Source organism: Acartia tonsa, chromosome 1 (genome assembly GCF_053477335.1).
Source record: "Acartia tonsa isolate MP-2025a chromosome 1, ASM5347733v1, whole genome shotgun sequence".
Classification (NCBI taxonomy): Eukaryota; Metazoa; Arthropoda; class Copepoda; order Calanoida; family Acartiidae; genus Acartia; species Acartia tonsa.
In genome coordinates this window covers 61,133,654-61,157,493 of record NC_137260.1, presented here as the reverse complement: position 1 = coordinate 61,157,493, position 23,840 = coordinate 61,133,654, and the positions used below count along the sequence as shown (strand labels likewise).

The window sequence follows — 23,840 nt, the reverse complement described above, 5'->3', positions numbered from 1 at the left end:
GAAAATGTGTTCACATTCGGAAACTAATTTCAGTTCACCTTTTAGTGGATTTAGAGACCACGAATATACAAATGTATAGGGATTCAGCATCTGATGAAAAAAAGGTAAAAAAGAATTTTACCATCGGTCAATATAAATGAATACTGGCCTATCATTGGTCATTTGTATTGAATGACGTCATTTTTCATAAGCTGCTTTTATATTTGATTAAGACCTCTGAGGAAGGTTGACACGAATACATTTTTAGAAGGCTGACAACAAATCCTTTGATTTAACTACCTTTGTTTTACAGCCCTTCTTTTCATGTAATAGGTTGCGTCAACTTGTGCTCAGTTAATTTCCTTTCTTGATTAAAAACGATTATTAAAGTATTAATAGTACTTTTATATACTAGACAAACCACTTAAGAAAAAGAATATACGGCAGTGAGATCCTGTGCCGACTTTCAATTGGTTCTTTGAATATCAACCAATGGCGTCAGAAATATAAACACAGCTAAGCAATTCGTAAGCCCACGAAAAAGGTCCTCACCACTTGGGCCAGGTAGTTGTCTGGGTTGTACATTTATTGACAACTTTCAAACAACATCTTAACAACTAGAAGACACATTACACATTAAACCAATTTAACAAGAATATTAAAAACTCATATAAATACCTATCCCTTTACCCATGGCACAAATATATGTAACAAGTTCATATTTTTATCCCTTTATCCCTGCCACAAATATATGTAACAAGGTCATATTTTTATCCCTTTATCCCTGGCACAAATATATGTAACAAGGTCATATTTTTATCCCTTTATCCCTGGCACAAATATATGTAACAAGGTCATATTTTTATCCCTTTATCCCTGGCACAAATATATGTAACAAGGTCATATTTTTATCCCTTTATCCCTGGCACAAATATATGTAACAAGGTCATATTTTTATTCTGCTCATGAATATAAAATTGTGAAAACAACATCTCACACAGAGAGTCACAACTCAAAAGATTATTTTTTTTGTGATGTAGAGTTAATTAGAACAAGAATAGATACATACATAAACTCTGTGAAATTGTACGTAACTTTAATAACCTGGCCAAACGCCTTACAGACAACCAATCCTTTTGTTTGCAAGACTTTTGTCTGGAAGTCTTACAATGAGTTTATAGCTAAGGCATTTCCCATACTCTTACTATTAATATCACGCACCTAAGATAGCAGCAGTAGGAACCCTGATTAACGTCCTCGGTTTCGGGCCGAGAATAAAACATCTTTACCCAGGCCGTTCAATGTGGGGCTAAAGGGGGGATTAGCCCCCCCCCCCCAATGAAAAAAATGAATTTAGGGGGAAATATTTTTCATAATTAACTAAGAAGTATCAGAGACTTTTTCACTCAGTGAATTTATGATACATAGATAGATTAAACTTTAACTTTGTTTGTTCTCTTCAAATGTCAATTAAGATTGGTATTTGTACTTTTGTGAGATTCTATTATGTATGTACTAAGTATCTGTATTGTCTTTAGAAAATAAAATAAAAACTGAGACATCTCTGTATCGGGTTTTTATTCATTCATCCTGGAAAACAAAAAAGTAAATTGGAGAAGAAAATAACTACATACAAATATAATACATATTTATTTTTTTAAGCAAAAAATCTCCTGGACGGTTTTCTGAATATTTTTTAAGAGGCTATGTAGTCGCGATGTAGAAAGTGTAAGTTGATAATAAGGTATTTCTATCATGCATACATTTTACTTTATATAGTTTTAAAAAGAAAAAAGTAACACAAAATAGTATTTGGGGGGGGGGGGGGTTCCAGTGGTGATCTCTCTTGGGAGTGTGAAGGTGCCCAGACCAAAATATTTCTAAACCTTTCCAGGATCAATGAGAAGCTTCACTGTAAAGAAAACAATATATCAGTCTAGGACACCATGGAAACTGTCCCAATTTTGTATAACTTTTGCGGAACATGTTCCAGTTACGTCATATTTTTCTTTCCCGAAAAAGGGAAGGGGGGAAGAAAATCTCTTCAAAAGAGATGGGGAAAACTCTCTTTTCTCCCATCTCTTTTTTCTTCCCCCCTTCCCTTTTTTTCTTTCCCCCTTCTCTTTTTCGGGAAAGAAAAATATGACGTAACTGGAACATGTTCCGCAAAAGTTATACAAAATTGGGACAGTTTCCATGGTGTCTCAGTCTAGCGGTTAGCGAGATACTTAGGTACACATATATTTTGTTTTATAAAAGGACAATAAGCAATGTAATACACAAGCTGCTGTAACTTGTTGAGAGAGAGAGAGAGAGAGAGAGAGAGAGAGAGAGAGAGAGAGAGAGAGAGAGAGAGAGAGAGAGAGAGAGAGAGAGAGAGAGAGAGAGAGAGAGAGAGAGAGAGAGAGAGAGAGAGAGAGAGAGAGAGAGAGGAGAGAGAGAGAGAGAGAGAGAGAGAGAGAGAGAAGGAAGAGGGAGAAAAAAGGGATGTGAAGAGTTTTTAAAAGTTTAACAGGTCAAGTCGTAGAAATAATGTGATGTGGCTATTTACATTATATACCACCTTCTTCAATAGTAAACTTTCTTCAGTTTCCATGTTAACTGACTTTGGACCTCCTAATCAAATAACTACAGACAAAATCCTTAAAGCTTAGGTTTGGGGTTCCCCAAGCCTTACATATATTTGAGATTAAGGAAAACTTAACTATACATATAATTTTAATGATTTTAGCAGGTAAAAGAGGAAGTTTGTCTGATATTTACGGGGACATTTTTGTTAAGAATTGAAATATCTATTATTTAACGCTATTCTGATAATAATATTATAATTATACACTATTGTTGAGTAGTTTTGTATATGGATTGCCAAATGTTTTAATCTAATAAGGTATTTCTATCATGCATACATTTTAACAATCAAGAGAAAGTCAATTGCAGAAATTAAGGGGGGGGGGCAGGATTCAAAGTACTAATTAAGTTAAGTGGGAAAATGCGAATATGTAGAAAGGGGAATTTAATATTTACACTATTGTAGTAGTAGTACTGCCTTAATAATATTGATTATACAAATTTCATCAAATTTTTAGTATTTAGATCATTACTACATAGTAAAGGTGACCATAAATATGTGAAAATTGATAAAAAAAAGACTATTATATTAAATAAAATTATTCTTATAATATGTGAATTGTTTTCAGTTATATAGTATTTGATCCTAATTATAACTGTTTTTTAAGATAATTAGTTGTAAATATGTTATTTTTTAAAAGCGAAGCTTTTCTATAATTAGGGTCGGTCCGTCCGTCCGTCCGTCACGGTTAGCTCTTTTCGTTAATTTAGACATGTTAGAATTATCCTATCGAGTTCAAACTTTGCATGGTGATTCCTGTAGTAGTTAGGTACTATTTAGAAAGCGTAGCAAATCTAGTCATTACAAGGTACAATGTTATAAGCGAAGCATCTCTATAATCAAGTCCTAAAAATTTAAGTATGTCCTTAGACAATATTATGTATTTAGGCAGTTTTGCATCAAATTTACTTACTCATACTTATGCAATAATAATCTGCTTATTCAGTTCTGAAACTCTAATAGTGTTAATGTTCGTTTGTTCTTCAATTTCAGAGCTTCGCTTTTATGGATGTGGTCATCCTTGTTTTTCTCATAGTTTTGAACTAATAATACAGATTAATGTGTGCACAGAAATTTGCCAAAAAGACCCCACTACCGTTCTAAACTGGAAGATGTCTTTACTTATATACCACTGTTTTTTCTTGCGAAGTGACTTGATAATTGTTTTTTCCTCCATCCTTGTACCATGCAGTACATCCTTGTACTGTACATGCAGTACATCCTTGTACTGTACATGCAGTACATCCTTGTACCGTACATACCGTACATCCTTGTACCGTACATGCAGTACATCCTTGTACCATACATGCAGTACATCTGTGTTCTGTACATGCAGTACAACCTTGTATCATACATGCAGTACATCCTTGATCTGTACATACCGTACATCCTTGTACCGTACATGCAGTACATCCTTGTACCATACATGCAGTACATCCTTGTACCATACATACCGTACATCCTTGTACCGTACATGCAGTACATCCTTGTACTTACATGCAGTACATCCGTGTTCTGTACATGCAGTACAACCTTGTATCATACATGCAGTACATCCTTGATCTGTACATGCAGTACATCCTTGATCTGTACATGCAGTACATCCTTGATCTGTACATGCAGTACATCATTTAATATATGAATGAAAAACAGTGGTAGTAATATTGTCATATTTGAAGTCTAGTGTTTGTAAATATTTATACATTAAAGTGGAAAATTTAAATATGTAGATATGATATTGAGAAGGGATCGAATGGGATAAAACAATGGCTGATAAATCTATGTATATCCCCAATTAAGATACACAAAATTACTTTTGTAGATTACAATTAGTAAATAAAACGTTTGGACACTCAACTTAATAAACCAACCAACAAAATTCAAGCCCCAAAAGTTTTAAGCCAACGAATAAGAAAACGTTATTATAATACTTTGGGAACTAGTGAAATAAACAGCCCAATGTCCCCTGCCTTTCTGGGAGAGAATGTATTCAAGGATTACTTGCTTATGCAAATATTTTGATCATAGCGAAGCTTAGATATATGTTGTTCTTATTATTGTTCCTAACACACGGCTGTCGCGTAAAACTTAGGTTAGGTAGGCGATAGGTTCAAATCTCGGCCCAAACCGCGTTATAACTATAGACGTTAAAATTTGTATTGAATGCTGCTATGACAGATGTGCGACATTAATATTAAGATTAGGGAATGCCTAATGAACAATTGGGACTTGCACACTAAGAATGAAAGAACTAATTGTCTGCCTTTGGACACTAAAACAATCTAATATTTCTCCCTGACCCCCGATTTTGAACGCTGTAAAAGTGACTGAATTGGGATAAATGACCATACCTAGGTTCTTTTATAGTGTTTTAAATTGGATTCTAATTAGCTAGATGTGTTCTAAAGGTATCTTTTATACAATGGATTCAACTTATTTTTAGAAGTTGTAACAGTTACAAAAGGAAAAAATGTATATTTTGAACTGTTAATTTTATTGATGTCATGGGTGTTGTTATTCTCGTTATTATTATCTTTGCATAAAAAAAAGTTATGTACTATGAAGCATAAAAATTCAATTTAAAGGGGTTTCATCCTAATTTTAAAAATCAAAGGCACTGATGTTAGATTGACTGTGGTTTACTTAGTATCCCTAGTTGTTCACTCTTAAACTTGATTATTATAATTGCATAATGCATGGAAAATCACCATTAGAAAATCTCTATAGTAATCAAGTTAGGAGTATTTCTAACGTATAAACTGTTAGGTAGTTGACTTTAGAAGAAAAAACTTCTATAAAAAAATCTTTAGATTCCTTAAAAGAATCAAATATTTAAAACAAAAATTAAAAATTACTTTTGGTTTTTGATATAAAAATAGTTAACTTTTGATGTTCTAATAACCTTAGTTTTGTCTGAACTTCTTAACAGGGAAAAATGGAAAAAAAGATTAGCAGGGATCCAAATATTTCAATAGGGTCAAGAAATTTGAATATGCAATCATTAATAACACATGCTTGAGTGTTTCCCAAAAACTGCAGTAGAAATTGTTTTTTAACTTATTGAAATAAATAAACAAAGAAATGTACACAAGGACATCCCCAAAATGAATAAATTTTTTTAGATAATTTAATACGATGGAATAATGGATATTAATAATTCTTTTTTTGTGAGCAAGGATATTTATTATGATAATATGAGTGGTTAGTCAACTGTAACTGTGGAAATTCTAATCATCTGAACTTAAGCATCTTTCTCAAAATTAATTATAATTTTTTTGTGTTATCATCACAAAGAATTAATATGATGTTCACAGTAACTTTAGTTACTTTTTTCTATTTTAATTTTTTTATTACATTACAGAGCAACCCCACGCCTGCATATTTGTTTACATATACTATTTATAGATTTGTAGTATCTTCATATGTATATGCAGGGATCTTAAGGGATAAGACAATGAACATCCTTAATGAGAATAACAAAAATACTCCATTGTATTTTAAAATTATTGACTAAAAAAATTAATACTGTCAATGAGAGAGCCAAATAATAAAACTTTAGGTACCATAATAATTTATATATCAATACCCCCCATTCCCTGAACATTAACTTCTTATTACTACAGTCTAAAGATGCTAGAGGGTGTGTGTGTGTGTGTGTGCGCTTGGGGGGAGGGGTGGGCCAGTTGACCTATTGGTAAACTAACTACCCCTTTTTAAAAGCGAAGCTTTTCTATAATTAGGGTCGGTCCGTCTGTACGTCCGTCCGTACGTCCGTACGTCCGTCCGTAACGGATAGCTTTTTTCGTTAATTTAGGCATGTTAGAATTGTCCTATCGATTTCAAATTTTGCATGGTGATTCCTTTAATAGTTAGGTACGATTTAGAAAGCGTAGCAACTCTATAATCATTACCAAAATGTCCGTACGTCCATTTTAAACATGTTGATTTTTTTACTTTTTTAACAACAAATTTTTATGTGATCTAATCATCCGATTGATCTGATTTTTGGTATATTGATTCCTGGGACAACAAAGTATAATGTAATAAGCGAAGCAACTCTATAATCAAGTCCTAAAAATGTTAGTATGTCCATAAACATTATCCTGAATCAAGCAGTTTTTCAACAAATTTACTTACAATTTTGCTTTGACTCTTATACATTTATATTATGATTATTCAGTTCTGACACTGTACAAGTGTTAATGTCCGTTTGTACTACCGTTTCAGTGCTTCGCTTTTATGGATGTTGTCATCCTTGTTTTTACTACACCTACGGACGCATTTATTATATTTCCAATGTGTGGTGTTCTTAAAAAACTTTGAATTAAAAAAGTAATTATTTAGGGATGGTCAGTCTAGTTGATGTAAACTGACTTTTTCTACAACAAATGCTAAGTATGGGGTTTACTCTCTCTTTAGACAAATAATATTTTTTGTTTATGTTATCATCAAACTAACAACTGAACTGAATACATTTTTTGGGAAGCTTCACAGCCTCTAAGAGGTATGTGGACTGATTAAAGTGATTAAAATATTACTAATTTTTCTGATAAATTTTATTTGGGATATTAAAGAAAAGATAAATTCTTTTATACAATTTCATGGTAAATATAGTATTTGCTCTCCAATAATTTGCTTCTTTAGAAAAACACTTTAACCCTTTGTGTGAATATTTAGGCGGGCGCTGTAAGTTTAGTTTATTGTTAGACATGAAAGGTTAAAGAAGAATGCATTCAAGATTTACATAGAAACAAACAAAGAAAAAAGAAACTCTTTAAACTTGTTCAAAAGTCTGAACAGTGTAAATTTATTTCCTTATACATATGTAATTATTAGGATAAAATTTATAATTGTTCATGCTTTTGAATCTCTACAATTCTGCACATTTTTCTGATATACGTTAATAAAAACAAAAACCAATAAAAAACTTGAACATTTCCTTATTATAGAACTTGTGTATGTTCTGAAATAAGTATCTGTTTATTATCATCTTTATTGGTAATAAATTAACTATATTAGAGTGAAAATGAAACTATTAAACAAACATAGCTGTTTAAAATAAATATTATAGCTCAAAAAATAACTTCAATGATGTCAATCAAAATTAAGAATTCCAATTGTTTCTGATAGTACATGTTAATGTTTTTTGTTGTTGTTAATTATTATTGCTAAAACTTTATTTTTATGAAATTTACATCTTTATTAAAATAATTCTTAAATAAATTTTTGTTGAAAGATATTCTTTTTTAAAGGTGGAGTAGGAGGAAAAGGGAGAGGGTAAGCTTATAAAAGGGGTTAAATATAAAATGAAAAAGAGGGAACCAAAGGCAAGATGACAAACAGAAGCGTGCATAGATTGGTTAGGGGTAGGTGAGCTTTTAGGAGGCGTTCATGTCATTGGGGGGGGGGGCAGGGGGGCGGGGGTGTCACCAATGCAGTTAATCAGGATAAAGGAGGGGGAACATTTTCCTGAGAAAAAGGGATGATTTATGAAGGGAGATTAGTAGGGGGGAGAAGAAAAAGAAAAGGAAAAATAAGGTGGGGGGATTGCAAGGGTAAAAATTAGGTGCAAGCAAAATGGAAGGGGTGAATTTTTGTCTGGGGAGGAAACTTATATTACTATTATAAAATTTTGGCATAAAGAAAGTAAATAGAAATTTGAGAACACTATGTTTATAATAAAATGCAATGATATTCCCTTTAATAGACTGACATTGGGGATATTTGGCACCCTGCTGATCTCTGAATTAAACGTCTTATACTACATCGGGGTAATATTATAAAAAATGACTAGTAAATTTCTGAAACTTGATGACTATTTTCATCTTTAAAGATTATTGTTAAAGTATTCTACTAAATTTCTAAATTCAAATGAGTAGGGATCTTTTAAACAGAATCCTAGGTTATAAATTACATAAAAAATTAATAAACACAATTTTCAGATATTACACATTTGTAACTAGGAATATAACTGTAGGAGGGAGGGTGGCTAATTTGTAATTTGGGTCTGGCCACTACGAAAATGTTGGAACGAGATTTGAAGAATGTTCCGTACCCTGACAGGTGTACCAGTGCACAACTACCACCCACAGATTTAGGTACACATATGTATAGAAGCTCTTTATAGTGCCTATAAAAAATATGACGTCATACAATACAAATGACCAGTGATAGGCCAATACACGAACTAAATTACCAATGACAGGCCAGTATACATTTTAATTGACCAATGGTAGGCCAGTATGGCGTCATTTTTTATAGGCACTATAAAAAGCTTTGAGAATAAAGCTCCAGTTCAGTTCATAGTTCACTTTATTTGCAGATTCTATTTCTATTTACTATTAGTTTCGCCCCTAGATTCTACAATGGGAAATAAAACAGCCTAAAACCAACCTACGATGTATATGTGTCTTATCTGAAGAGTATAACTTAACCGCACCAGCCATTTCTGAGATCCCTCAAAAAAAATCTTTCAATCTTTCTGTATACCGAATATATAGGAAATTTTATTTTTTGGTAGAAAAACTTATTTCATCAGTTCAAATTGCACTTTTTTAAATTTCTCTTTTTTTACTAGAGACCTCATGTATTCCGCCTGCAAGAGAACTTAGGGAACTTCATAAGGTAATATTTTAAGTATAAGTAGGTAGCTGCACAAACTGTCTCAAAAATCAGCTGTATGACGTCATAAAAATGAGGAAGATGAGAGGAGAAGTGGGAAAGAAAACCCCCAAAAATGAAATGGATAATCCCTCATTTTTATGACGTCACAAGGCTGAGACACTTTGTCCAGCTACATAAGTAGCGTAGCAATTCTATATTTAGAGTTACCATTACCTACAAAAACTTCTCGGGGTCGATTTTGTCACCTTGAATCATATTCCACTTTTCAGAATTTATTACTCTTAGGTGCGTCCTTTTTTTGTTTAGTTTTAATCTTTATACTGTCTTTTTTTAAAGCGAAGCTTTTCTATATTTAGGGTCTGTCCGTACGTCTGTACGTAACGGATAGCTCTTTTAGTTAATTTAGGCATGTTATGATTGTCCTATTGATTTCAAACTTTGCATGGTGATTCCTGTAGTAGTTAGGTATATTTAGAAAGCGTAGCATATCTAATCGTTACCATAATGTCCGTACTTTCATTTTATACATGCTGAATTTTACTTTTTTGTCAACAAATTTTTGTATGTTAGAATTATTCGATTCATCTGAGTTTTGGTATACTGATTCCTATTACAACAAGGTACAGTGTACTAAGCGAGGCATCTCTATAATCAAGTCCTAACAAAGTATCTTGTATTTAAGTTGTTTCAGAGCTTTGCTTTTATGGATGTTGTCATCCTTTAAATTTTAGATCCAGACATTTTATATTGAACAGGATTAGCAACGGATAAAACTATATTCAAACCAGAGCTATACAAAATTTGGTTTCAAAGTTTTAGGAATTATTTGCAAAGTATTGTGTTATTTTCAGGAAAACACAAATGAATAAATCATAAAATGATAAAGAATAACAAAAATAAATTATCCTCTTGATATAATTTTCTATTCTGTAGTGAAGTTGTGTGTAACTAGAGTATGTCTGTTTGTCCCTTCCACCAACCGTATAAAAAAAAAAAATAGTTAATAACGGGAACACAACGTCCATGAATAGTAGATGTTTATAAATCAAAATAAAAAAAAAACAAAATCACGAAACCTTTTACACATATTCTTTAAATATTTATAAAATTTTGTCCCATGACAGACCGACGGACAATTTATACCCTAAATTGAATTCTTATTGGTAAAGGTAATCTTCACAAGAAAATTTGGCTTCTATCATTTTGACACCTCCCTTACGATATCTGACAACCCCCTATAACCCAAATTCGAGGGGGTTGTCAGCTTCAGAGGGGTGTACAACCCACTTTGTTGTTTTAGGGGGGTGTATCAGGGGTGTATGTAGACCCATATCAAGTAGTGGTGAACCTAAGGGGGTTGTAACCTCCCCCCCTCTGCATACCTCTGATGTTATGCATATATATGTCTGATAGTGAGTGTGTGTGTGTTCAGAAACAATATTTTGCCTCAACAAATAAAAAAGATAATCCTATTCCTTTCTCATTGCTGCGAAACTTATGGAGTATATTGTCCTTGATCACACGAGCAAAATATATTTTAGTAGCGAAGCTACTCTATAATTAAATATTCCTTATGTATGTCCCTCTGAAACGTTTAGAAGGAGACAGGACTCTTTCGGCTCCTATTCAAGATAGACAGCTAAAAATTTTATGTCAATATTCATTATAGAGCATATTTATGTAAATACAAAACATCCAAGCGGTTGAACTTTTTTCAGATTTATAAGCATCTACTGTTTATGTTTCTTTTGTCGTATCTTTATCATTTTTATGCTTTGCTGCTGATTTATCTTTTTATCCTTGTTTTATTTATCATAAATCATGCTAAAAATATAAAACACACAATTAAAGAAATCCTCAGAAACATCTTGGAATATTTAGCATTTTGGTTAATAGCGAAACTAATACTTTCTGGCGTCTGACTGTATCTGTATCATATTAAAATATATTATCTTTTATTTTCTCTTTTTTTCCTTTTGCTGAATAAAAAGAATTAAAAACAGGGTTAAATAGTCTGAAACCAAATTGAACGTCATAATTATGAAATTAAATAGCCTAAAACAATCCCAGGGGCTATATTCAGTGGAGAACTCGATTGGTTGAATAATCTTAGCGACAGACAAAAAAAAAAACTATATAAAAATGGATAATTTTAGTGTCAACATAATATGAAAAGTGCTCTAAAAACTTATAACATAATCGTCTTTATAACTTAACATTAAAAAGAAAATAAATATCTTATTATTTCAGGTAGAAAAGAAACATTTGAAACATTCAAAGAATGGAAGTAAAATGTTTTTATAGTCTAACTTTAACAAAATATTTCCTAACAAAACAACTTAACTCAAAGTAGACAACGTCACAAATAAAGTCAAAACCTAAACTTCTAAAACCACGGTTCCTTTGTATTATTTTAATTTTAATTCTTAATATATGATTTTTAGCACGGATCAGAACCTTTTTATTTAGCGAAAGTGGATCGGATTCGAAACCGAGATTGGATAAATGCCACTAGCAAAAAAGTATAATTCATATTTACATTTCCGCGGACAATCTCTATAAATCCATTCTTGATAAGGCACAAAACCGGTTTTTATTCAGTAAGATTGAAACGGATTCAGACCTGCAAAGATAAATTCAAATATTTTTATTTTCATTTTACAATAGTATAAAACAAAAACCAATTTTTAGCTGTTGTGAAGAAGAAAAAAACAATTTATTCTCAAAATTGACTTTATTTGTTTTATGGAAAACAAAGAAGAACTTTTTATTTAAAAAATCAATAAAAAAGCTATTTCTATAAAAAGCAGAATTGACAAATTTTGTAATTTTTTGAACCAGTAATCAAGAAAATTGGATCTATTTGATTTTTAAAACTTTAAAAACAGAAATAACCATGTTTGAAATGAATAGGACAATTCTAACATGATAAGATCAATGATATGAAGAATCAGTTAGGACAGATTAACAGACCATACTGTAGAAAAACTGTTTATCAATTGTGTCGTAATATTTAATTTACGACGTTGTCTACGAAAATCTTCCTACTAAAAATAGAAAAAAATAAAAATAATATTTGTTGTTTTTCCACCAAAAGTGGTCTAACCCACACTTTGCTGTTAGGAAAAAAACAAAAATTATCTTATCTCTTTCTTTATTTTTATTTTTATAATTAAGGTCGGTCCTTACGTCCGTCCGTCCGTACGTAACGGATAGCTTTTATCGTTAATTTGGGTATGTTAGAATTATCCTATCGATTTCAGTAGTGATTCCAGTAGTAGTTAGGTACTATTTAGAAAGCGTAGCATCTATATATAATTGTTACCAGATTGTCCGTACGTCCATTTTAAACATGTTAATTTTTTAAAAACTTTTTAACAACAATTTTTTATTTGATATAATCATCTGATATAATTCTGTATTTAAGAAGTTTTGCAACAAATTTACGTATAATTTTGTCAAAACTTGTATATTTATATTTGTACATTCGGTTTTGACACTCTTCAAGGTAATGTTCGTCTGTCATACCGTTTCAGAGCTTCGCTTTTATGGATGTTTTCATCCTTGTTTTAGTAAGATTCAAGAAGTTTAACACTTATTGTTCTCCTAGTCTTGGCATTTTATTTCAGTGCTTCGCTACTCTTACACGTAATCTTCCTTGTTTTTTCTCTCTTTCTTAAGTACTAGCGGCTTCGCCCCTAGACTCTAGGGGCTTTGCCCCAAATTTAAAAAAAATTAGGTACCTCGGGGGGGTTGGGGGTGTCCCAAGCCCTAAAATAAAAGCCTAAAACCACCACAGGACCAGTAGGTATATTCCCTGAAGGGTAGAATCCGGGCGGTTCAGTGGTTACCGAGATCTATGGGACAAACGGACAGACGGACAAACATTATCCTACTTTGTATTATCGATGGTAAATTCTATTTGACCTAAAAGCTATAAATATGTATGATATTGTATGTATTACTTATAAAGAGAATTTCTTGTCTAGACTTCGCCAATTTAGATAAATTTATACCAATAATAAGTTTAATCTAACATATATGATCAACTTTCTAGTTGTATACCAAAATAAGTTTTATAGAATTTAAAGTATTGAATTAAAGGTCAGTGATGAATGGAAATGATGGTTTTTGATTGTAAATTGGCTTCGTCCCATAAGAGGAAAAATCAAGGAAAGTTTTACCATATATTATGCCATAGTGTTTTAAAAATATTAAGAGATAGGGGGTGGAGTTTTTAAACCATAAAGTTTTACCATATATTATGCCATAGTGTTTTAAAAAATATTAAGAGATAGGGGGTGGAGTTTTTAAACTATAACAGTATTACCATATATTATGCCATAGTGTTTTAAAAAATATTAAGAGATAGGGGGTGGAGTTTTTAAACCATAACAGTATTACCATATATTATGCCATAGTGTTTTAAAAAATATTAAGAGATAGGGGGTGGAGTTTTTAAACCATAACAGTATTACCATATATTATGCCATATTTTTTTAAAAAATATTAAGAGATAGGGGGTGGAGTTTTTAAACCATAACAGTATTACCATATATTATGCCATAGTGTTTTAAAAAATATTAAGAGATAGGGGGTGGAGTTTTTAAACCATAACAGTATTACCATATATTATGCCATAGTGTTTTAAAAAATATTAAGAGATAGGGGGTGGAGTTTTTAAACCATAACAGTATTACCATATATTATGCCATAGTGTTTTAAAAAATATTAAGAGATAGGGGGTGGAGTTTTTAAACCATAACAGTATTACCATATATTATGCCATAGTGTTTTAAAAAATATTAAGAGATAGGGGGTGGAGTTTTTAAACCATAACAGTATTACCATATATTATGCCATAGTGTTTTAAAAAATATTAAGAGATAGGGGGTGGAGTTTTTAAACCATAACAGTATTACCATATATTATGCCATAGTGTTTTAAAAAATATTAAGAGATAGGGGGTTGAGTTTTTAAACCATAACAGTATTACCATATATTATGCCATAGTGTTTTAAAAAATATTAAGAGATAGGGGGTGGAGTTTTTAAACCATAACAGTATTACCATATATTATGCCATAGTGTTTTAAAAAATATTAAGAGATAGGGGGTGGAGTTTTTAAACCATAACAGTATTACCATATATTATGCCATAGTGTTTTAAAAAATATTAAGAGATAGGGGGTGGAGTTTTTAAACCATAACAGTATTACCATATATTATGCCATAGTGTTTTAAAAAATATTAAGAGATAGGGGGTGGAGTTTTTAAACCATAACAGTATTACCATATATTATGCCATAGTGTTTTAAAAAATATTAAGAGATAGGGGGTGGAGTTTTTAAACCATAACAGTATTACCATATATTATGCCATAGTGTTTTAAAAAATATTAAGAGATAGGGGGTGGAGTTTTTAAACCATAACAGTATTACCATATATTATGCCATAGTGTTTTAAAAAATATTAAGAGATAGGGGGTGGAGTTTTTAAACCATAACAGTATTACCATATATTATGCCATAGTGTTTTAAAAAATATTAAGAGATAGGGGGTGGAGTTTTTAAACCATAACAGTATTACCATATATTATGCCATAGTGTTTTAAAAAATATTAAGAGATAGGGGGTGGAGTTTTTAAACCATAACAGTATTACCATATATTATGCCATAGTGTTTTAAAAAATATTAAGAGATAGGGGGTGGAGTTTTTAAACCATAACAGTATTACCATATATTATGCCATAGTGTTTTAAAAAATATTAAGAGATAGGGGGTGGAGTTTTTAAACCATAACAGTATTACCAAGATCTCGAGCTAGAGACAGAGAGACGGACCGACAGAAGGACAAACATTGTTCTTCTTTGTATCATAGACTAGTTATTTCGCCCCTTGTCTCTATGGGAAGGAGCGTCAGGAAAATAGTATAAAACCACCCCAAGACATTAAAAGGGCTTTCTTGCATGTACAACCTGTTCGGACTAACAAGGTATCCAATCCTTTTGGAAAATACCATAAAACCATCACAGGACAGTTAGGTAGCTGAAAACTTAATGGGCGAACGAACGGACGGACATCCTATTACCTAGTATTTTATGTGATGTACATATTTAGGATTATTGGATGAAATTTGGTCGAGAGGAGGCCGCCACAATCAGAAGACTCTCCTTGCTACAACAAAAATTAAGGTAAAGAGAAGAGGCCGCCACAATCAGGAGACTCTCCTTGCTACAACAAAAATTAAGGTAAAGAGGCCGCCACAATCAGGAGACTCTCCTTGCTACAACAAAAATTAAGGTAAAGAGAAGAGGCCGCCACAATCAGGAGACTCTCCTTGCTACAACAAAAATTAAGGTAAAGAGGCCGCCACAATCAGGAGACTCTCCTTGCTACAACAAAAATTAAGGTAAAGTTTTAATCATTTTTTAAAACCCATACTTTAAACGTTTTTAGGCTTGTAAGCATCGTGCTATTAACTTAAAACAATGCATTGCATGAGATACGTCTATTCAAACATATCAATGTTTAGCTGGGAAAACTTAAAGTTAGACCGGATACTTTTTTGGCCGGATACAGAATATACGAAATCCAGCCAGATATCTGGCCTACGCCGGATATGCGGCAAATTACAGAATATCTTGCCGGATAACGAAGAAATTTTTAAGATAACCGGCAAATTACCGGATATCCGACAACATAAATCATCGTTATTTGTTTAATTTATTTTTGTCGATTTCTCTGGGGAGGTTAGTGGTACCCTTCCCCAAAATAGTTATAAACCTTCCCGGGACCTATTGAGAAGCTACCCTGTTATGAAGAACCCGATCGATTCAGCGGTTAGCGAGATCCTTCGATAAAAACAAACAAACAAACATCCTGTTACTTTATTATAAGGAAACGATTATATTTCTATGTTTAAAGCATTCATCCAGCATAAAAAAGAAGTCAAAGCAGTAAATATAATAACGAGCGTAAGTCTTGAAAAGAAAGAAAAAATAACATTGAGCCATTGATGTAAAAAATGATATATTTACTTATTTAGTAGAAAATGGCAGGGATAAAAGTATAGGTCAATGAAAGATTAATCTTTACTCGAATCAAAAGTAAAAGGATCTCTGTATGTCTGTGTGTACCAAAGGATCACGCAAACCGCTGAACCGATATGGTTTACCTTTAAAGGGTAGCTTCTCATAGGTTCTGGGATGGTTTACAACTATTTTGCGGCAGGGTACCACCACCTTTCAAAGAGAAATCGCCTCTAGCAGAAAAAGCCCCCTACCCCCCTCAAGTGCCTCTAGAGGCCACTAGGGGGCGTAGCCGCTAGTAATTGAAATATTTATTTGGTTGAAAGATTAACTTATCATCCATTTATCTATCCCTGTATTACTGGGGGTAAAGTCTGGAAAGTCTTGGTTTATCCTTTGCTATTGACAGTAAATCTGTAAAATATTTTACCTTTCAAAGAAACTGAGATATTGACAGCTGTTGGCTTTTAAAAGAAACATGGATTTCAACATCCATAAAAGCGAAGCTCTAAAACGGTAGGACAGACAAACATTAACTCTTATAGAGTGTCAGAACTGAATTTACAAAATAAAAATATAAAAGTCGTGACAAAATTATACGTATATTTGTTGCAAAACTTCTTGAAATACAGAATTCTGTTTAAGGACTTCATTGTGGAGATGCTTCGCTTGTAATCTTGTACCTTATTGTAATAGGAATCAGTATTCCAAAAAGCAGATCAATCGGATGATTATAATATATCACATAAAAATTTGATGTTAAAAATTTAAAAAGCTACATGTTTAAAATGGACGTACGGACATTCTGGTAATGTTTAAAATGTTACTACTGTTTCGGACAGACGGACGGACGGGCCAACCCAAATTATAGAAAAGCTTCGCTTTTCAAAAGAAAAACTGTTATATAGATAAAAATTAAGTTAAAAATCTTTTTAAATAAACTAATTGTTTTTTTTAATAAATTTGTATTGGGTGTCTTTATTGAGTTTCTGAATAATAATTTTCATATTTTTACTACTATCTCATCTCTGAAATTGTTTGAGTTTATCATTTTTCAAAACAGAGTGGTATGCTAGGCAATGTTTATTGATACTAGCGGCTTCGCCCATAGCCATCTTGGGGCTTTGCCCCAAGAGGTAATTTTAAAAAAGTGCTGCGACCACACATTTTAAATTAACTGTCTAAATAAAAAATATTTTTTTTTGGGGGGGTGGGGGGTTGTGGGTGGATGTCTCATCCCCCAAGAAAATAGCTTAAAACTACCACAGGACCAGTAGATACATTCCCTGAAGAGTATAATTCGATCAGTTCAGTGGTTACCAAGATCTTAAGGGACAGACGGACAGACAGACAGACATCGTTCTACTTTGTATTTATAGATATATAACTTAAGCTAGACATAACATCATGCCATTTACATTTTAGAATTATAGATCAATTTCATGTTAAAATTTTTAGCAAAATATATTTTCCGGTATATCTTCGAAACCGATTAAACTCCACTGGATTAGAACCGGTTCTCAGCCATAATGAAAAATTTTCTCTCAATATCAAAATGAAAATCATAATATTAATACCAATTTTGTTAGCCCGGATCTTTAACCCCTCGAAGATGCTAACAAAGCTGGCTATAATACGATGCTATGAATAACTATTTAGAGACCAGCAGGGAGCCCTGAATGATATAATGGGAGGACACCAGGGAGGCCACTATCCTGTGCATCCTGTCAAGCTAGACAGGCTCAAGTTTCTTACGAGGTAACTTTTTAAATGCGAAGCTTTTCTATAATTAGGGTAGATCCGTACGTCCGTAAGTACGTAACGGATAGATTTTACCGTTAAATTAATCAGGTTAGAATTGCATGATGATTCCAATAGGAGTTAAGTTTGAGTCAGAAAGCAAAGCCACTCTATAATCGTTACCTTAAAGTCCGTACGTCCATTTACACATGTTGCTCTTAAACTTTCTTAACAACAAATTTTTATGTGATAAAATTATCCGATTGGTCTGATTTTTAGAATACAATATTATAAGCGAAGCATCTCTATAATCAAGTCCTAAAAATGTAAGTATGTCCTTAAACATTATCCTGTATTTAAGTTTTTTAACTAATTTACTTAAAATTTTGATTCGACATTTTTACATTTATGTTCTGATTTTTCACTCATCCTTGTTTGTATAAGAAAGTTATTTTTGAGGTCTTTGGGTTTGTATTTGTAAAAGTGACCGAATACTTTGTACACAATATATGAGTAAATAACTATGTAATGCACTTGAGATACCTCATCTTGTTTGTATATGGTAATAGAGGCATCCTACTACAATATACCTAAATTTTGAGTTACTAGCGGTTTCGCCCCTAGCCTCTAGGGGCTTTGCTTCATGAGGTGATCAAAATATTTTGGCGAAATTCAAAAAATGACCAAGGAAATCTTCAGCAAAAAAAATGGGGGGGATTTTTTTGTTTTTGGGGGGTAGGGGGTGTTCTACCCCCCAAGAAAATAGCCTGAAACCACCACATGACCAGTGGGTTTATTCCCTGAAGAGTAGAATCCGATCGGTTTAGTGGTTACTGAGATCTTAAGGGACGGACAGACAGACGGACAAACATCGTTTTACTTTGTATTATAGATAGAGTAGCTGCTCTACTAAAGTGATATGTTGTGTGTAAGATTTGAAGCTTTCTAATAATCCTTATGATAAAGTAACAGGATCTACTTCTACTTGTGGCAGTGAGTATCACACTAACTACTGAACCGATATGGTTCTCCTTTACATGGTAGCTTCTCAAAGGACCTGGTAAGGTTTAAAAGTATTTTGAGGGAGAGCACCACCACCAGCCCAGGAGAAATCACCCCTAGAAAATAATAAACCCCTCACCATTAAAGAAAATTTTTAAAACTTTTTCTTTAAAAAACTTTAATTGAAAGGGGGTTTCAACTTCCCCCGAACCCAAGGGCCCCATATGTTGATTATGTTGGCTATAGAAAATAAAAAAATGTAAATAAACCTAATATAACCTTTCCCACAAAGTTAGCCTTGAGAAAGAATAATAATAAAGACAAGTGCTTGGATTCTATTATGCCTGCCTGTGCCTGGCTCTGCCTGGCTCTGCCTCAATACCTGGCCATATGGAATAAATACAACTGTCAAAATACCCAGCACAAATAATTATTATTCATTCATTTACAATATAGGGACAGGTACACGCTTTAAGAAGGTTTTTGAGAGTATGCCTCCATAACATAATTAGAATATTATAACAAGCAATTTCTGCTTTTACTAAATATCATATAGCCAAAGTATATAAGGGTAATGATGTTTTTCCCACTTTATTTTAAATCATATAGTTTAAACAAATAAATGACATTTCTTTTATAAAGAAGAAAGGCTTTTTAATAGATCAGTAGGAATTATAATCCATATACTTATCTACATATGGGTGTTCTTATATCCAAATTTGCTATGTTTATTGTTTATAAACATTACAACTTATAACTTCATAGAAAGGTAAATAATATTTTAGAAACATAGTAAGGTTTTTTTGCATGCAGCTTTTAAGATGGTTTTGGGATGGTTTTTTATAATTTTTCTATTCTTAGATCCCTCCCCCTTCGTATACAGAGCCCCTATTTGCTAGGGGAAAGTTACTCGTAATAAAATATATAGGATTTAACTTAGTATAATGTATCTGATGAACCCAGGCTTAAAATGTCAAGAGAACAATCATATTTACCAAGAAGCAAACACAATTATACAACTAGAGTTACATAACATACCAAATATATTTTAAATTGGATTAGCTATATTTAATTATTTCAAATTTTACTCATATACTAAAACGTGATATAAATTTTGTTTTGTTAATTTTAATTATTTTGTAATTTGTCTGGAAAATTTGAAAGGAACAAGTAGAATATAATATTAGATACAGTTACCTAACATTTAAAAAGGAAATAAGAATTAAGATTTTATATTTTAAAATCCTTTAATTTGTGTTATCTTATTTTATATTTTTATCTGATATTTTACACAGCTTTTAGAGTATTTAAAAGTTTCAACCCTCTTTAAGGCTAACGCAAGCAGAATGAGTTGATACACTGTTGTGGTCCTGTCAATTGTCCCCTACCTTCCGTCACATATTTCGTATGAATGATTTAGTTTGACAGATTATCTGAAAAAATTGCTTAGCAATATTAAAAAAAGTAAAATGCCAAAATTTTTGTCTACCATTGGTCATTTGTATTGTATGACGTCAGTTTGTGTAGTCACTATAAAAATCTTCCTAAATATTTGTAGAGAAGAAAAATGTTTAAAGGCCTGCCATCAGTAATTTAGTCTGTTTATTGGCCTACTTTTGGTCATTTGTATAGTATGACGTCTTTTTTGTAGACACTATAAAAAGCTTCCTAAATATTTGTAGAGAAGTCAAATATTTACAGGCCTGCCATTGGTAATTAGATTGTGTATTGGCCTACCATTGGTCATTTTTATTGTATGACGTCAGTATGAAAAGCTTCTGAAATATTTGTAGAGAAGTGCAGTCCGCCTTGAAGAAGACTAAAGCCTGGAATTGTGGCCAACTAACAGGACTGGACAGGAATCAGGTCCAGCTGGATGATGAACTAGAGGTATATATTTTAGTTCTAATTTACTCCACCAGATGGTTTTAATTATTTTAATTATTAATAAACTTGCAAGGAAACTCATTTAAAGGTGTAATGCGTAGCGGGACAAAGTGTCTCAAAACTATGATTCCCGCTACTGTAATGCTATAAACCCATGCTAAATAGAGTAAAATGCCTATTTATCTGTATATGTTAATGTCATCCTTGGCCCCAAACAGGTGCAACTCATTACCATGCACAGTGAGGATCTCCATTCAAAGATCGAGCAATCAAAGGGTTGGTTGTCTGCTATGTATTGTACCACGTGTATGAGGTGATTGACCAAGAGTCTAGCCCTGACTTGATAAGTTGACTGTTCATTCCAGGTGCCAACACCCATACGACATATCATTATTCATATTTAATGTCATCGTTGTTAGGTTTAAATTTAATATAATTCACGAATATTTTATGAATTTACAAATTAAAGCTGCAATTACATCAATTAAAACAATTTTCCTCAACTTTGTTTAAAATAATTAAACTTGCATAGTTAAAATAATTACTTTTTTCTTTTCTTAATCTTAGTTTCAAAATTTCAACTATTTCTTGCTAAATAAATTGAGCTAAGGAAAGTTTTTAATGAGATTATGAATTTTAATAAGCTAGAGCATACATACTTTAACATACTCACAGATGAAAAGTAAACAAATATAGATGAAATGAATATGGTTGGGTATACCTAGTACAATTACCTCATACGGGCGAGGCTGCAGACCATTACAACCCAGGCTAACCAAGAGGAGCCAAATATATCTTTATTTTTCCAAACACCTGGGGTATTAGGTTAGGTAACAACCATATTGCTAGACTAGCTAGCCTGAAAGTACTAAATTATCGTAGTAATGAGTTGTGCCTGTTTTGGGCCAAAGCAGTCACAATATTTCATCTATTAATGTCGCGCACCTGAAATAGCAGCAGTAGGAATCATTTTTAACGTCTCTAGTTATGCCGCGGTGTATACTTTACGGTTAGACGGAAATAGAGACACATAATTTAGACCAGCTTCGCTTTTAAAAATTGTAATATCATTATGTAAATTCTTTTTGTTTGCAGTTTTTTCTGTCTAAAAAATTATATATAAAAACAGCTAACTAGTATGTTTTATTCATTTTGAAATTCAAAAAAAATCTTTTAATTTAATGATGTCACAAGCTAAAGTGGATTTAATTTCATATACAGTCAAAATAACCTTGACTCATATACTTCAATTGAATAGATAATAACTTTAAATCTTTTTACATGCTAAATGAAGTACAAAAAAGAGAATTTAATTATTTTCTGTCAAAATATCAAAAATCTCAAAAAGCAAATATTCTTAACTGCTGTAAATGGATATAAGTGGCTCATCCTCTATCATAAAAATAGTAGGTTTTTGTCTGTAACTTAAGATTACTGAACTGATTGAGTTCTCCTTTTAAGGGAAGCTTTACATTGGTCTATAGCTTGTTTTATTCTATTTTATTATTAGATATAATTCTTTGGATGATTTTAGGCTGTTTTTCTCTCCTTCCATAAAAAGCCCCTAGATTCTAGTATTATATATTTTAGGAGGCATCAAAATATTTTGTTTTCAGAAGCTTAATCACATTTCTCGGACATATAGAGCCGCTGTTAAGTTTCCCAAGCTTTAATTTAGCTTATGAATAGAATATACATCATGTTTATATTAATAACAAGGATGACAACATCCATAAAAGCGAAGCTCTGAAACGGTATGACAGACGAACATTAACTCTTGTAGAATTTCAGAACTGAATAAAATTAATATTAAGTCTATATATACAAAGTTGTAAGTAAATTTTTATTAAATACACAATTAAATACAGAATACTGTTAAATTACATACTGCCATTTTTAGGACTTGACGATAGTGATCCTTCACTTATAATATTGTACCTTATTGTAATAGGAATCAGTACTCCAAAAATTAGATCAATCGGATGATTAAAAAATTTAAAAATCAACAAGTTTAAAATGGACATTCGGAAATTCTGGTAACGGTTATAGAGTTGCTACGCTTTCTAAATCGTACCTACCTACTACAGGAATAATCATGCAAAGTTGGAAATCGATATGACAATTCTAACATTCCTTAAGCTATCCGTTACAGACGGACGGACGGACCCTAATTATAGAAAAGCTTCGCTTATAATAATTACTGAGAAAGGCACATTTTGGGAATTATTTCAGTTATATTTCTGTTTTGTTTTGGACGTAAAAATTTATATGGAAAAAAGATTAATGGACGAAATTTTGAATATTGATTATAAGGTTTAATCGATTTAATTATTATTAAGTTAATCTAATGTCCATGGGGATAGAACACAAACAGGTCTCAATAATAATAAGAGGGGTGTTTTCACTGGTCTCAAAGTAGTTTTGAGTGAAAGCACTAGACAATTAAGTTTGTAGACGTTAGACATTCCCATGTTGACTAAATTCAGGGTTGCAGAGCTACAAAATAGAAAAAGGTTTTATTTAATATTAATTAATGACACCTTGGTTTTAACAAAGCATTTGATACATTTTAAAAACTTCTTCAATTTGAAAAGTTTACATATTTTATTTTAAATTTTTCAATCTATCATACAAAGTAGAACGATATCTGTTTGTCTAAAGATAAATATCTCGGTAACCGCTTAAACAATTGGGCTAAACTCTTCAGGGAAATATAACTATTGGTTCTGCGGTGGATTTGAGCTATGTTCTAGTTTCCAAAACCCAAAAAATGGAATAGTGTCCCCCCACCCAAAAAAAAAATTCTAAAAAGAAACAAAAAAATAAGGGGGTAGTGGGGGACCCAAACCACACCACGGGGCGATGCCCCCCCCCCCCCTCCAGTTCCCCCTCGAGTTCAAGTACATAGCATAAAGTTTACAGGGTTGTTTTTGGCTTTTTATTTTTTGG

At 32.2% G+C, this 23,840-nt stretch overlaps 1 long non-coding RNA gene across 1 annotated transcript; it reads left to right on the top strand.

The window, feature by feature from the left end:
* Positions 1-8,586: 8,586 nt before the first annotated feature.
* LOC145328329 (uncharacterized) lies at positions 8,587-15,429 on the top strand. The gene is made up of 3 exons (XR_013882422.1): positions 8,587-8,706; positions 9,186-9,232; positions 15,352-15,429. It is a non-coding gene; the product is annotated as an uncharacterized LOC145328329 (long non-coding RNA).
* Positions 15,430-23,840: the final 8,411 nt, after the last annotated feature.